General features: G+C 43.3%; 1 pseudogene; it reads left to right on the top strand.

Annotated features, from left to right (window-relative positions):
* The first annotated feature begins 13,843 nt into the window (after positions 1–13,843).
* LOC124790423 lies at positions 13,844–13,961 on the top strand (annotated as a pseudogene).
* Positions 13,962–17,076: the final 3,115 nt, after the last annotated feature.

Genomic DNA, 17,076 nt, shown 5'->3' with positions numbered 1-17,076 from the left:
GCACCCAGATCTCCCGACATGAATCCCATAGAACAATTATGGGAAATAATATAGTGGTCAGTTCGTGCACAAAACCCTGCACTGGCAACTCCTTGGCAATTATGGACGGTTATAGAGACAGCATGGCTCAGTGTTTCTGAGGGAAGTTCCAGCTACTTGTTGGGTCCATGCTACGTCGTGCTGCTGCACTACTCAGAGTAAAAGGAGGTCTGTCACGGTCTTAGGAGGTCTCCCAAGATTTTCGTCACGTCAGTGTTTTTACGTTGTGGTTTCAGAATGTGTGTTATCTATATGCGCAGAGTTGTGTAGTCCAGAATCAGCTTATAATGTGAACGCCCTACAGTTCCAAGAGCTTTGTTGGACCCAGAAAGGCCCTAGGATACTTACTAATGGCTCTCACAGCTTGTGTGCCTTATCCAACACGTTAGTCGACAGCTTTCCGATTATTCGGAGGGCTTCGCAACCAGGCTACATGCAAGAACAATAGTATTGTAAGGGAATATTAATCGTCTCATACCAGCACTAAAGACAACTTATTTGTTTCTAGAGGCTGTAATATGGATATTACTCTGCAATTAGAAGGAACTTCCTTTCACAGAAGTAAGAAATGTAGAAGTCGAAATCTGCTTTGACGTTTCGGGAAACTTGTGAAGTGAAGGTCACCAGAAGTAGATGGGAACTGTCAGACGTGGAAAGCTATTTATTAGACGTGGTGTCACTTGTTCACTGATCAACTGTGTTATTATATCATCCACCCAGCAGCTCATTGGTCCAACACTTGCGCGTTAAACAGCTACAGATCGTCTTTATATTTCTGATAACGCTGCCAAAGGTACCTTTGGTAATTCCATTCCCGGAAATTACAAGAGATTTTTTTTTCCCCGGGAGACACCACAGCAAAAAGTTATTAAAAGAAGGTAGCATTTTTCACTTCCACTGTATTTCTTTTATTGCTACAGAGCTGGATGCTGCCTTTTAGGCAATTTTTAAGTGATTTTCTGTATAAAAGAGAGCACGCTACTCCACGAGTAGAAACGCAGTGATACAAACCCAACTTATGCAGTAGAAAAGTGTGCGTTAAGGTGACAACTTCTTTAAATTTACGAGTTGTATTTGTTTTGATCCACACATAAGATGCTTGTTAGTTTCATAGCTTGACATTTTGAGGGCTGTACACTCGCACCAACCTACCGACGGTCAAATCAGACATGTGTAGGCACTTTGGCTAAACGGCCGACCAACTTTGTTGTAGGGTGGTTGGGTAGGTACAACCGGCCGACAGCCGATTCCTTCCTTCCCTCCCCCCGCCCCCCTTCACGTCCTTACTCCGGCCCTACAATGTGCGCGGCGATAAATACTTTTCAGTATACATGACGGAGTGTGCCATGTGGAAGAAGCTTTAATGACAGAGTTCCTGGAGAAATTTAAAGACTGCAGATGTTAGTGGGACACGTCGTGTGAATATAGCAGTAGCAGTGTAAGAAATGAACACTTGTTTCATTTTTTATGGAATCCATAATAGCTTCATGTGGCATATAGACAGAATAACATATATATAGGCTTAGTTTATGAATAACAGTCCAACGACGTTCTTTATCTCGAGTTTTACGTTTTATTTCCGATAGTAATCTGAAATGAAACGTAAAACCGAAATACAGACAATAAAACCTTAGATTTCATTTCCAATCGCTATGGAAGATAAAACCGAAATATAGAGAGTGGATGGACTTTTACTAATGAAATGTACTTACTTTATTGTTGTTATGTTAAAAGAATACAGCCTATAGCTTAACCTTCTGCTATGAAGAGCAAAGTGTAGGACATTTTGACAATTCTAACAACTGCAAAATGCTTCATTTCTTATGTATCTGTTTTATTTATTAGATAATGTATGTGACTACCATTTGCAGTTTTTCTTCTTCTAACCTGAAATGAGTTTCTTAAACTGAAAGGGACATCAGTTATGCTATATACATAAACAAATATTAAAGTTTAGGTGAAGATCTGTTGATTTTTCTTTGCTTTACCCTGATGTATTTCCTCAAGCATCTATAAAGAACGTTGAAGGGTTTGGAAATCATTTCAGATAAAAATTGTGGAGATGCAACTGCACTGAATTTGGGGCTTCGTAACTTTTGCCAGTTACTAGAAAACCTAATGTCGCTAACCGTCTCTGTTCGCAGCTTACAGTCTCTCGCATGACTGTAGCCGTTTGTGCTAAGAATGGTTTAGTGATCAGCTGTTTCGAAAATCATGTTTGATCCATTCTTAGATGGTTACCAAACCCATCGGCTCCCAGCGTGGGTGAATTTCTTCCTTTGCTTTAGCCATTTCTTTGCTCATAGTTTTCTCTCGGCCTTTTTTGGTCTTATTACCTCTAAAACAGCCAAGGCAAACCCCAGTTTTTGTTTCTGCGTAAAAGCAACCTGGATATCGTAGAACGAACTAAACATAAACACGTCACAACAGGGCGTCGCTGTTATGTCTGAGTGCTGTCGGACGGGACGTGTATAGGTTGCCACGAAATTGGTCGCTCGGTCTGATAAACTGATTGTCTGTAGTAAAAGGCGCGAAATTTATAAAGATATAGCACTAACTACAAAATAAAGTTGAGCATGGATAAATAGCACCAAATAACTGTGACTGCAAATTTATGTGTATTTTGAAGAAAATTAATGCACAATAAGAAATAAAATTAGAAAGACTTAGAGAAAGCTTTTGATTGTTGAATGGAATACTCTCTTTCAAATTCTGAAGGTGGCAGGGGTAAAATACAGGGAGCGAAAGGCTATTTACAATTTGTACAGAAACCAGATGGTAGTTATAAGAGTCGAGGGGCACGAAAGGGAAGCAGTGGTTGGGAAGCGAGTGAGACAGGGTTGTAGCCTATCCCCGATGTTATTCATTCTGTATATGGAGCAAGCAGTGTAGGAAACAAAAGAAAAATTCGGAGTAGGTATTAAAATCCATGGAGAAGAAATAAAAACTTTGCGGTTCGCCGATGACATTGTAATTCTGTCAGAGACAGCAAAGGACTTGGAAGAGCAGTTGAACGGAATGGACAGTGTCCTGAAAGGAGGGTATTAGATGAACATCAACAAAAGCAAAACAGGGATAATGGAATGTAGTCAAATTAAGTCGGGTGATGCTGAGGGAATTAGATTAGGAAATGAGACAGTTAAAGTAGTAAAGGAGTTTTGCTATTTGGGGAGCAAAATAATTGATGATGGTCGAAGTAGAGAGGATATCAAATGTAGACTGGCAATGGCAAGCAAAGCGTTTCTGAAGAAGAGAAATTTGTTAACATCGAGTATAGATTTAAGTGTCAGGAAGTCGTTTCTGAAAGTATTTTTATGGAGTGTAGTCATGTATGGAAGTGAAACATGGACGATAAATAGTTTGGACAAGAAGAGAATAGAAGCTTTCGAAATGTGGTGCTACAGAAGAATGATGAATATTAGATGGGTAGATCATATAACTAATGAGGAGGTATTGAATAGGATTGGGGAGAAGAGTTTGTGGCACAACTTAACTAGAAGAAGGGATAGGTTGGTAGGACATGTTCTGAGGCATCAAGGGATCACCAATTTAGTATTGGAGGGCAGTGTGGAGGGTAAGAATCGTAGAGGGAGACCAAGAGATGAATACACTAAACAGATTCAGAAGGATGTCGGTTGCAGTAGGTACTGGGAGATGAAGAAGCTTGCACAGGATAGAGTAGCATGGAGAGCTGCATCAAACCAGTCTCAGGACTGAATACCACAACAACAACAAGAAATAAAATTAGCATGGATAATAAAAATGTAATAAAATATTAAAAATACTTGGTGAGATAAAACCAAACTTCAAATTGCATTCATTGTATAAACGATTTTGGATTGATCACTAGAAATGTAACTGAATTTAGCGAGAAACTTTTTGTTCTGTAAATGTGCTTCTTCTTTGATAGTGTATCTGGTTGACTTTTTAAATGACCAAAAATTTCAATATCTTCTGAGCTATTCATTTGCTTCCCTTCCATAGCGTAAAACAGAATTTGAGGCTGTTCGTTAATGTTTTTGGACGTATGTTCGTTATTTAGGAGATGTGGTGCAAAGCCACTTTTATTCTTATCGTCAGGTGCTCTGTGCTCTTTAAAACGTATACGAAAATTTGTAGTGTTTTGCCCGATATATATTTTATCACAACAATCACATCGCCGCGCGGGGTAGCCGCGCGGTTTTGGGCGCCTTGTCACGGTCCGCGCGGCTCCCTCCGTCGGAGGTTCGAGTCCTCCCTCGGTCATGGATGTATGAATTGTCCTTAGCGTAAGTTAGTTTAAGTTACACTAAATAGTGTGTAAGCGTAGGGACCGATGACCTCAGCAGTTTGGTCCCATAAGATCTTACCACAAATTTCCAAAAAATAGTCGCATCGAAGTTTGTTATACCTGGGATGTTAAATGAATCCTGGTTGTGTGTCTTAATATTACTAATTATGTCTACAGTGTGGAACCCAGATTTAATATTCATATTTTTAAAAATCTTGGCTACAAACGTTACCAAAATGGAGCAGAACTGCGAATTTAATCGTTTGTTTGGGTTCTTCTCTTCCTAGAATAATTTCGCTTCCGTCTGATTTTTTCTTCACTTTTAGTTTCTATCTGTGCATTTCTATAATTATTTGTGGTTCAAAATTATTTACCTTGGGTAAATTTTCTGGTATCGCTATTTATGTGTTGATCTTGCCGTCATCAAGTTGAAAATTTATCATTTTCCTTATCAGGGATCGAAAGTATGCTTTAGTATTGACGTCTCGGTGGCACGATTCGTTAGAGATTAGTGTGTTAGTCGTAATTATCTGAAATTATTAGTGAATGCTCAGCTTTATTCTTTGGCCAATGTTACAGCTTTGTGTATTTCACGCCTTATTGAAATGTTAAGCTGTCAACCGAATAAGACAGCATATGTGTGAACCAAAATAAATAGATGGCGCTTTCATCCTCCAATGATTACTTTTGCACGTGTTTTGCAACAATATTTGTTCATGTAATGGGCCATCAATGGTATTTGTACGGATCGCCGGCCGCGGTGGCCGTGCGGTTCTAGGCGCTACAGTCCGGAACCGCGGGACTGCTACGGTCGCAGGTTCGAATCCTGCCTCGGGCATGGATGTGTGTGATGTCCTTAGGTTAGTTAGGTTTAAGTAGTTCTAAGTTCTAGGGGACTGATGTCCTAAGATGTTAAGTCCCATAGTGCTCAGAGCCATTTGAACCATTTTTTGAACGGATCATCGACTGCGGTGTTTATTTGTAACAAAGCTTGACGAGCGGTGGACATATTCTTAATTTTTGATTGGTACATGTTAAATGTCAATACAACTCTTTTCATATATATTACAGGTAATAATTACGTCAGTAAATACATTTGGAAACATGCAGTCTATAGTGTCTATGACTGATATTAAAGTAAATTCAGGAACAACTTATTTATAACTCCTGAAATTAGAGTAATCTACATCTACATCCATACTCCGCAAGCCACCTGACGGTGTGTGGCTGAGGGTACCTTGAGTACCTCTATCGGTTCTCCCTTCTATGCCAGTCTCGTTCGTGGAAAGAAAGATTGTCGGTATGCCTCTGTGTGGGCTCTAATCTCTCTGATTTTATCCTCATGGTGTCCTCGCGAGATATACGTAGGAGGGAGGAATATACTGCGTGAGACCTCGGTGAAGATATGATCTCGAAACGCCGGCCGGGGTGGCCGAGCGGTTCTAGGCGCTACAGTTTGGAACCGCGCGACCGCTACGGTCGCAGGTTCGAATCCTGCCTCGGCCATGGATGTGTGTGATGTCCGTAGGTTAGTTAGGTTTAAGTAGTTCTAAGTTCTAGGGGACTGATGACCTCCGATGTTAAGTCCCATAGTGCTCAGAGCCATTTGAACCATTTGAACCATCTCGAAACTTCAACAAAAGCCTGTACCGATCTACCGAGCGTCTCTCTTGCAGAATTTATGTATCATCTCCATAACGCTTTCGCGATTACTAAATGATCCTGTAACGAAGCGCGCTGCTCTCCGCTCTTCTATCAACCCTAACTGGTACGGATCCCACACCGGTGAGTCGCATTAAAGCAGTGGGCGAACAAGTGTACTGTAACCTACTTCTTTTGTTTTGGGACTGCATTTCCTTAGAATTCTTCCAATGAATCTCAGTGTGGCATCTGCTTTACCGACGATTAATTTTATGTGGTCATTCCATTTTAAATCACTCCTAATGCCTACTCCCAGATAATTTGTGGAATTAAGTGCTTCCAGTTGCTGACCTGCTATATTGCAGATAAATGATAAAGGATCTATGTATTCGCAGCACATTACACTTGTGTACGTTGAGATTCAATTGCCATTCACTGTACCATGCGTCAATTCTTTGCAGATCCTCCCGAATTTCAGTACAATTGTCCATTGCTATAACCTCTCGACATACCACAGCATCATCCGGAAAAAGCCTCAGTGAACTTCCGATGTTATCCACAAGGTCATTTATATATATTGTGAATAGGAACGGCCCTACGACACTCCCCTGCGGCACACCTGAAACCACTCTTACTTCGGAAGACTTTTCTCCATTGAGAATGACATGCTGCGTTCTGTTATCTTAGAACTCTTTAATCCAATCACACAGTTGGTCTGATAGTCCATATGCTCTTACTTTGTTCATTAAACGACTGTGGGGAACTGTATCAAACGCCTAGCGGAAGTCAAGAGACACGGCATCTACCTGGGAACCCGTGTCTATGGCCTTCTGAGTCTCGTGGACGAATAGCGCGAGCTGGGTTTCACACGATCGTCTTTTTCGAAACCCATACTGATTCCTACAGAGTGGGTTTATAGTCTCCAGAAAAGTCATTATACTCGAACATAATACGTGTTCCAAAATTCTGCAACTGATCGACGTTAGAGAGGATATAGGTCTATAGTTCTGCACATCTATTCGACGTCTCTCCCTGAAAACGGGGATGACCTGTGCCCTTTTCCAATCTTTTGGAACGCTACGCTCTTCTAGAGACGTACGGTACACCGCTGCAAGAAGGGGGGCAAGTTCCTTCGCGGACTCTGTGTAAAATCAAACTCGTATCCCATCACGTCCAGCGGCCTTTCCTCTTTTGAGCGATTTTAATTGTTTTTGTATCCCTCTGTCATCTATTTCGATAACTACTATTTTGTCATCTGTGCGACAATCTAGAGAAGGATCTACAGTGCAGCCTTCATCTGTGAAACAGCTTTGGAAAAGACATTTAGTATTTCGGCCTTTAGTCTGTCATCCTCTGTTTCAGTACCATTTTGGTCACAGAGTGTAATGTAATAAATAATGAAACAAAATAAATTCCGATTCCCAGTGCTATCAGCTACCGTGTCACAATGTACACGATAATCCAAAAATCCGCTAACATTTCTAATAGCAGTAATTCATGGAATAATGTAGGGAGAGAGGTAAAAATTGACACACATGACTGAAATGAAATGGGATTTTATTGACACCAAAACGAGGGCAAAAACCGGCCTACAGATGGCACTGGAGAACAAGTGATGCCAATTGAGAAACGTGTATAAAATGTGCTGTAGTTGTCGAGGGAATCCATCAGCACAGACCGACTGGAAGTTTGTGCCTCTGGTTTAATTTGTTACTAGTCTCGTTGTGCGTAGACTGATGGAAGCCACTCTCCTATGCTTTGCGTATGTGTGTGTTCATCTAAGTAGTTTATTGTGTCGTCGACTCTGGTGTGTGTACACCATCTCCTTGCGTGTCATCAATTTCTCGTCGCCGTTGCCGCCGTGTTCAGCTGCCATGCCCTCGTCGCAGGCGTTGCCGCCGCCTCTCCGACTCCTTGGTCGCCGTTGCCATCACTCTCACTCTAACCAACGCCACAATGTAATCGCGGCCGCCTCCGCCGCTCCGTCTTCACCGCCGCTGCTATCCTCATCTGCTGTCATCACATCACTCCGAACGTCACTGCTATCATTCCGTGCCATCCCGGCGACGCTCCGCCACCGGTAATTATCGTCGACTTTCTGTTTGCCTGCTTCCTTTGAGCCACAATGGACACTTCCGTCAGCTCCGTCATTGACAGCATCCCCTCCTCTGCTCCAACTACCACTAAGTGGAACACTTTCTTTGACCCACCATCCTATGTTCGGCCTCAGTTTCCAGTATTATCGTCTCTATCAGCAGTCGCTTCCTTTGCGTACCCTGTCCTTCCCACGACCTGTTCCACGTCTTCTACCACACCCTTTTCCTATCCCCCACTTCCAACTTTTCTTACACCAACCACCTCCCCAGCAACTCCCACCAAAATGAGAGCTCGTCTTGCTACTGTCGCAGCACCTGAAACCGCATTATCACCGACATGTGACCGAACCTACTCGAGCCTACTGCAGGAACCTACTCCATGCCATATCCCACCTCCTCCAATTCTTCACTTCCCCCCATTCCCAGAGCCGCCAAAAAATCACAGAAGCGCCCTAACGCATATCTCACTACCAGTACAGTAACCAAAAAACCACGAGCAATGCCCGATCCTACCGAACACATGAACACCGCTCCGTCCCCCTCCCCCTAGCACCTTCTCCCCTCCCCGGCTGATTTCGATTTCCTTCTCTCCAACCCTGACCCGAAATTCCTAAATACCAAAACCCTCACTCAAGAAATACAAAAATACATTCCTCACATTCCCATCACTCAAATCATTCCCTGCAAAGACTCTATCCTCATAAAATACACGAATCCCAACTTCCACTCCGACCTCCTCCTCAAAATTCCAAATATTATCTTTGACCATACGCCTCCCCCACTCCCGTCAGCACCCTTTCCACATCGAAACAACCTCTTCCTCCTCGGTGTTCCTCCACCTTCACTACTATGATAACAAAGATAGGCCCTGAGATTACAGCAAATGAGGTGGTTTCGCTTTAGACATCCATACAGTCCACCATACCTACAATAACATGCGTCCCACATACCTCATGCGAGTGTTAACGAAGTCTGCCCCCTCCATTGATTACCTCCTCATAGACGGAGCCTTGATTAACAACTGCTAGTGTAAAGTCGAACCCTCCCCCTCCAGGGGAAGACCATACCCCACAGGCTATCAATCACAAGACAGGCTTCCTGTGTTGTTCTTTCATAAGCAGGTTAATAAATTGTTTTTCAGCTGTAACACATCTAAGCAGTGTATGGATACAGCTTTGTGCATCGCAATACATTTCGTTTTACGACTATGGCTTTCACGTCTGTCGGGTGCTAACCCACATTAACACGTTTCAATCCATTGGATCCCACAAAAAGCTGAACACTGCATGGTGTAAACTATGCTGCTCGCACAGTACACATGATGATAGAAATAGAACACAGAGGTGATGGTTCTCGTTGACAAAAATGGAAGACATTGCAACATATGGAAACTGGAAGGGTCTGAGGCATTGTGGAGCATTTCAAAACAGCTATCCAAAGGTGATTACCTATAAATTTAAGCTCATCTGTATCACTAGTCGAGCCTCATTCATGTACAAGGCGAGTGGTACTATGCTTTTCATGATCTTTCTATCCAAAACTCACTCATGTAGGTCATCAGGAAGAGGGGAATTCATAGGATGTTTTAGTAGGCTATTGTACCGGACATGCAAAAAATGGTTCAAATGGCTCTGAGCACTATGGGACTTAACATCTGAGGTCATCAGTCCCCTAGAACTTAGAACTACTTAAACCTAACTAACCTAAGGACATCACACTCATCCATGTCCGAGGCAGGATTCGAACCTGCGACCGTAGCGGTCACGCGGTTCCAGACTGAAGCGCCTAGAACCGCTCGGCCACACCGGCCGGCGACATGCAAATATCCTTGTCTCAAACATCGCATGGGTATCCCAGCAATATGATCACATACGTACAGGAAAATGTCGAACAAATATGAAAAATGACATAAAGTCGGTAAAAATCAAGGAAAACCTGGTATAATTACGAGAAATTAATGGGAAATACGTAAAACTGAGGGAAATCGGATGAAATATGTAAAATCCAAAAAAACAAACCTGTCAATGAGAAACATCGCCTCTGAGTTTTATTTCTACCAATCTGTGTGTTGTGGGAGCAACATAGTTTGCACCAAGCAATATTCAGCTTTCTGCGAGAGCCAGTGGTTTGAAACGTGTTAATGTTGGTTTAGCAACTGACACAGACCTCGAAGTCATGGTAGAAAGACGAAGTGTATGGCAGTGTGCAAAGCTGTAGTCATACACTGACTGGATGTATCACAGGGGAAAAACAATATATTAAACTGCTTATGAAAGAACAATACAGGAACACACTCTTGTGACGAATAGTCTGTGGAATATGACCTTCCTTCAGTACAGGGGACAAAACTTTACACAGGTCCGTGCAAGCGACTTTGATCACTGACTACCTACTCCAGTGGATGTGATATGCTTGATGTCAACATGCAGATGATATTTGTTTTTCGATGTATCAGAAGAAAGAGACGCGATAGGAGTTTCTACTACAAGGAGTCGTATAACTGATAAAGTTTGGATGCAGATAGCTTGTAGCTTTATTTTCCCTACTCTAGATTTTGCAAAATAACGATGAGGAGCACTCTCGAACATACTAAATGACTGTATAGGTGCTGATCTATATTGGTATTTCATACATCTGAAAGGAATGTAATCGCCTGATTCATGACAATTTGTAATTTTATCTCATGAAATGCCCTCAAACTACACTAATTTTGCTCATAAAACTAACAGAAATCGACTGCATCTATTCTCATAGAATCATGACTGCTTTCATTATTTTCATCACGACTGCATGTCTAAAAATATGTGTTACCGCAAGTCCTACATTATTTCGTACTTGATAACCTCTAATTATAAAAGTACACACCAACTGAGTTATACCTCATTGTGGAATGTAGAAATGATAGTATTGTTCCCAACATGTGATTAGATTACGTGAAAAAGGCTGTGATGACGAAATTGCTTACAAAACCAAATGCAAGAATCTGCTGCTATTGCGAATGATAGCTGGCTGGATTTGGAGTACTTCTTCAAGTACAGGCGTGAGATCTTTCTACACACGTCGGAGCAAAATTGTCAGATACCAGCATTTGGTTTCAGTGTATGGTTCTCTACTTTGTGACATTAGGAGGTTCTAATACAAGACATTATCTCACGATTTGTTATTTTACGTTTCGAGAAGTTCAATATAGCAATGCATTGGTAAAATTGGACCCGGCATAGAGTAGAAAACAGTAATATCCTCGTGCATTATTGCTTGTTGTTGTTGAACAAAAAATGAATGTATTTTTTCCGACATGTGAGCAAGTGGCATGAAAGGCTGTATTCTGTAATGTTGTTTCAAGTGTATGAAATGTTTGTAATACTCACGAGCATGACAGTTTATTTATCGACTCTGATTTGACTGTAAGGGACACTCTGAAACCATGTAATTTTATCCATCAAGCTGAAAGATATCGCTTGATATAGATGTTTCTTCTTTGGAGTTTAAATTCTCGCTCTTTCTTTACTCTGATAACAGTTTTGAAATAACTCGGGCAGTCTGCAGTGATTGGAAGTAATAACAAAATAGTGGACTCTTTTTTTTTTATTTTACGCAGGATGGACATGTATAGGAGATGCAGGATAAGTTAATACATCTGTCAGATGTGTGACACCGACCTCTTCAGTTTGCTCATCGTTTTTTTTCCCCACATGGTTGGATGTTGCAAAATAACGGAAGGTGAGGGAATAGAGAGATGCAATTGTATCCTTCAGTTCAACTTAAAAAAATGTACCGATTTTGCTCATAACGCTAAAAGAAACAGTCTGGGCCTATTTTCGTAGAAACAGGTCATTTATTATCATCGTGATTGTGTTTTCTTTTTTTACTACACTGAAGAGTCAAATAAATGGTACCCTTGCTTAATATTATGTATCGCCCCCGCGAGCACGTAGAAGTGCCGCAACATGATGTGGCATGGGCTCAACTAATGTCTGAAGGAGGGAATTGACACCGTGAATCCTGCAGGCTGTCCATAAATCCGTGAGACTACAAGGGGATAGAGATCTCTTCTGAACAGCACATCGCAAGTCATCCCAGATATGCTGAGTAATGTTCATGTAAAGGGAGTTTGGTGGCCAGCGGAAGTGATTAAACTCAGAAGAGTTTCCCTGGAGCCACTCTGTAGCAAAACTGGACTTGTGGGGTGTCGCATTGTCCCGTTGGAATTGCCCAAGCTCGTCAAAATGCACATTGGACATGGATGGATGCAGGCGATCAGACAGGATGCTTATGCATGTGTCACCTGTCAGAATTGTATCCTGACATGTCATGGGTTCCATATCACTCCAACTGCACACGACCCACATCATTACAGAGCCTCCACCAGCTTCAGCAGTCTCAGCTGACATGCAGGGTCCATGAATTTATGAGGTTGAGGTTGTCGCCACATTCGTACACATCCATCCAGTCGATACAACTTGAGACGAGGCTCGTCTGACCGGGTAACATGTTTCCAGTTATCACAGTCCAACGACAGTGTTGACGGGCTCAGGGGAAGCATAAAGCTTTGTGTCGTGCAGTCATCAAGGGTACATGAGTGGGCCTTCAGCTCCAAAAGCCCATATCGATGATGTTTCGTTGAATGGTTCACACACTGACACTTGTTCATGGTGCAGCACTGAAACCTGCAGCAGTTGTGGAAGGTTTGTACTTGTGTCACCTTAAACAATTCTCTTCAGTCATTGTTGGTCCCGTTCTTGCAGGATCTTTTCCTGGCCGCAGCGGTGTCGGAGATTTTATGTTTTACCGGATTCCTGATATTCACGGTACACTCATTGAATGGTTATACGAGGAAATCACCACTTCATCACTACCTTGGATATGCTGTGTCCCTTTGTTCGTGTGATGTATATACCATTACGTTCAAACTGTTTTAAATCTTGATAACCAAACATTGTAGCAGCAGTAACTGATCTAACAATTTTAAATCTTGATAACCCGCCATTGTAGCAGCAGTAACTGATGTAAGAACTGCACCAGGCACTTGTTGTCTTATAGAGGCGTTGCTGACTGCAGCGCCGTATTCTTCTTGTTTACACATTTCTGTATTTGAATATCCATGCCTATACCAGTTTCTTTGTTGCTTCAGTGTAGATGCTCATGTGTTGACAGTAGAGTAAAATGTTCTCCATCACAGAATGGCGCGCATGCTGGCAGTGTGGGGACGTGCTGCCTTGCATGTCTAAGAGGTCACAGTCGAGGTAGCCATCATTTATCTTTGTTCTGTAGGGCACCGGTCTTGCAGTCTATTGTATATGCCGGCATCATTATCGCAGACCGACCATCTGGGCCGTCTGGACCTCCAGCCAAGTGCTCTGTTAGGGACACATTGTACTTAAGACTAAGCTCCCAGATATAGTGGGTGGCTGCAGTCAGCATAGGTGGCGTACAAAAAGTGATAGGAACTGGCCATATGAAAAACCGAGTTGGAGAGTTCTGAGTAATTTCATTGTTGTTCCATTCTTTCTGAGAAATATGTTTAATGGCGTGCAGGAGGTCTGAATTCCACAGATCGAAGACACTATTTCACTGCCACCAGATGGATCTCCTTGTGGACTGGTAGGGAGGAGAGATAGGAGTAGTAGAGTTGGTTGATTTTTGACTGCACATCATGTGCAACTGCTGACCCTCTCCCCTGGTGCAGTCATTTGGGAAGACAATTTTCCGCAATCCCCAATACACGTGTCATTATGATCCATTGATTATGAGTGCTGGTTTATTTCATGACAATTTCGATGTATAATTAGAACAGTGAGGCAACGGCCTTGCTGCAGTGGATACACCGGTTCTCGTGAGGTCACCGAAGTTAAGCGCTGTCGGGCGTGGTCGGCACTTGGATGGGTGACCATCCAGGCCGCCATGCGCTGTTGCCATTTTTCGTGGTGCACTCTGCCTCTTGATGCCAATTGAGGAGCTACTCGACCAAATAGTAGGGGCTTCGGTCAAGAATACCGCATAACGACTGTGAGAGCGGTGTGCTGACCCCACGCCCATCCTATCCACATACTCCACTGGGGACACGGCGGTCGGATGGTCCCGGTAGGCCACTGGTGGCCTGAAGACGGAGTGCTTTAATTAGAACAGTGAAGAATTTTCCATCAGTTGTGGTAGCATGTATTGGATTTCCTCAGTTTCCATTATCTGGGCTGCAGGGTGGTTGACGAGCAATGCAGTGGGAGGCATCTGTAGCAAATACTGATGTCAAATAGAAATAGACACAGTTCTCAGCTGTTTGCTTACAGGTAATACACTTATTAAACTCCTTTCTGTCCAACACCAGCATCTCGTCACTTGGACATATTTCCCACCAAAAGTAAAGATAGTACCTTCCACTCCATTTTTAATTTCCCACCAATTCAATGCTGGGGGATGGGGTGGGACGCCATCAAAGCCCTGTGGCAAAGAAATCCCCTCCAAAATTAGAACTTCCCGCCAAAATTCGAAATTTCCGCCAACAGGGTTGGTGGGGGAGGGAGAGAGGTGGGGGAGAGGGGGTGAGCACCCATGTGGTGGCTGGAGAAAAGACATGATGTCATCGGGTGGTGGGGGTAGGAGAATAATTGATCGTTCAATTAAATTAATTTTTGTATCAGTTTGATATCAAGAGTGCATCAGGAGTCCCATCTTCCTACTGTTCCTCTCCAACCGTTCACTCATGCAACCCACTCCCTAAGCTCCCATCAGGTGCTACAGCAATAAAGCATCATATACCACAACATCCATACCCTGCCCACTATCAAGCCCCTTTTTATGCACACCGTCTCCCAACACAACTTTGATGTCTTCATCGTCAATGAAGTATTCCTCTAGCCATATCACACTACCCGATTTTCTCTGTATATGCTCCATCGTATAGATAAACCTCTTCCCTCAGTAGAGGTGGAGTTGCAATTTGGCACCACAAAACACCCCTGTTGAAGCACAGATCTTACTCAGTAATCCCACCAAACATCTTATCCTTAGTTTGTCTTCAAAACCCTAAACCATTACCTGCACTGTTATCTACATCTGACCTAATACTCTCGTCTCCTACAAGTTCCTCATCCACATCAACCACTCATTTTCCACCTACACTGTTGCTGCTGACCTTAACACCTATTGTAAATTTCTGCAGAACTCCGGTGGTGGCATCAGTTTACTGACCTCCTCCAAGGTGACATTGTCCTTGTTCCACAGCACTCCTGTCCTCATATGTGATCCTTGCGGCTCCCAACCTCCTTGGACACCTCACTGCAGAAGTTCTTGACCCAACTGGAAGTTACCACCGGCCAGTCCTCATTGTATCCTACACACTACCTCATCCTCTTGTGCCCAGTCCCCCTCCCCATCCAAAAATGGTTCGTGACTATGCCTGCTGGGAATCCATAGAAACCCAGGTAGGAAACCACCACCTATCACCTTCCAGTACCTCAATTAATTATATCCCCCATACCACTGCCTTCCTGCAGCAGATTTTGTCAGATGCTATCTCCTCTCACATTCCTACTAAAGTCATATATCCTAATGCCCCACTCTCCCACTACAAGCTGTACTCCTCTGCGTGTCCCCTCACTTAATCGCTCCTTCCTCTGGACTCATGAGTGGGATACACTCACACGCCGCTGGCAACTACAGCGACGCATTAGAAATACAGGGTGTTACAAAAAGGTACGGCCAAACTTTCAGGAAACATTCCTCACACACAAAGAAAGAAAATATGTTATGTGGACATGTGTCCAGGTACGCTTACTTTCCATGTTACAGCTCATTTTATTACTTCTCTTCAAATCACATTAATCATGGAATGGAAACACACAGCAACAGAACGTACCAGCGTGACTTCAAACACTTTGTTACAGGAAATGTTCAAAATGTCCTCCGTTAGCGAGGATACATGCATCCACCCTCCGTCGCATGGAATCCCTGATGCGCTGATGCAGCCCTGGAGAATGGGGTATTGTATCACAGCCGTCCACAATACGAGCACGAAGAGTCTCTACATTTGGTACCGGGGTTGCGTAGACAAGAGCTTTCAAATGCCCCCATAAATGAAAGTCAAGAGGGTTGAGGTCCGGAGAGCGTGGAGGCCATGGAATTGGTCCGCCTCTACCAATCCATCGGTCACCAAATCTGTTGTTGAGAAGCGTACGAACACTTCGACTGAAATGAGCAGGAGCTCTTGCGTGCATGAACCACATGTTGTGTCGTACATGTAAAGGCACATGTTCTAGCAGCACAGGTAGAGTATCACGTATGAAATCATGATAACGTGCTCCATTGAGCGTAGGTGGAAGAACATGGGGCCCAATCAAGACATCACCAACAATGCCTGCCCAAACGTTCACAGAAAATCTGTGTTGATGACGTGATTGCACAGTTGCATGCGGATTCTCGTCAGCCACAAGTTGATTGTGAAAATTTACAATTTCATCACGTTGGAATGAAGCCTAATCCGTAAAGAGAACATTTGCACTGAAATGAGGATTGACACATTGTTGGATGAACCATTCGTAAAGTGTACCCGTGGAGGCCAATCAGCTGCTGATAGTGCCTGCACACGCTGTACATGGTACGGAAACAACTGGTTCTCCCGTAGCACTCTCCATACAGTGACGTGGTCAACGTTACCTTGTACGGCAGCAACTTCTCTGACGCTGACATTAGGGTTATCGTCAACTGCACGAAGAATCGCCTCGTCCATTGCAGGTGTCCTCGCCGTTCTAGGTCTTCCCCAGTCGCGAGTCATAGGCTGGAATGTTCAGTGCTCCCTAAGACGCCGATCAATTGCTTCGAACGTCTTCCTGTCGGGACACCTTCGTTCTGGAAATCTGTCTCGATACAAACGTACCGCGCCACGGCTATTGCCCCGTGCTAACCCATACATCAAATGGGCATCTGCCAACTCCGCATTTGTAAACATTGCACTGACTGCAAAACCACGTTCGTGATGAACACTAACCTGTTGATGCTACGTACTGATGTGCTTGATGCTAGTACTGTAGAGCAATG

The sequence above is a fragment of the Schistocerca piceifrons genome, chromosome 3 (assembly GCF_021461385.2).
Source record: "Schistocerca piceifrons isolate TAMUIC-IGC-003096 chromosome 3, iqSchPice1.1, whole genome shotgun sequence".
NCBI lineage: Eukaryota > Metazoa > Arthropoda > Insecta > Orthoptera > Acrididae > Schistocerca > Schistocerca piceifrons.
Note: the sequence above shows the minus strand (reverse complement) of the source record. Positions and strands in the feature narration are given on the sequence as shown.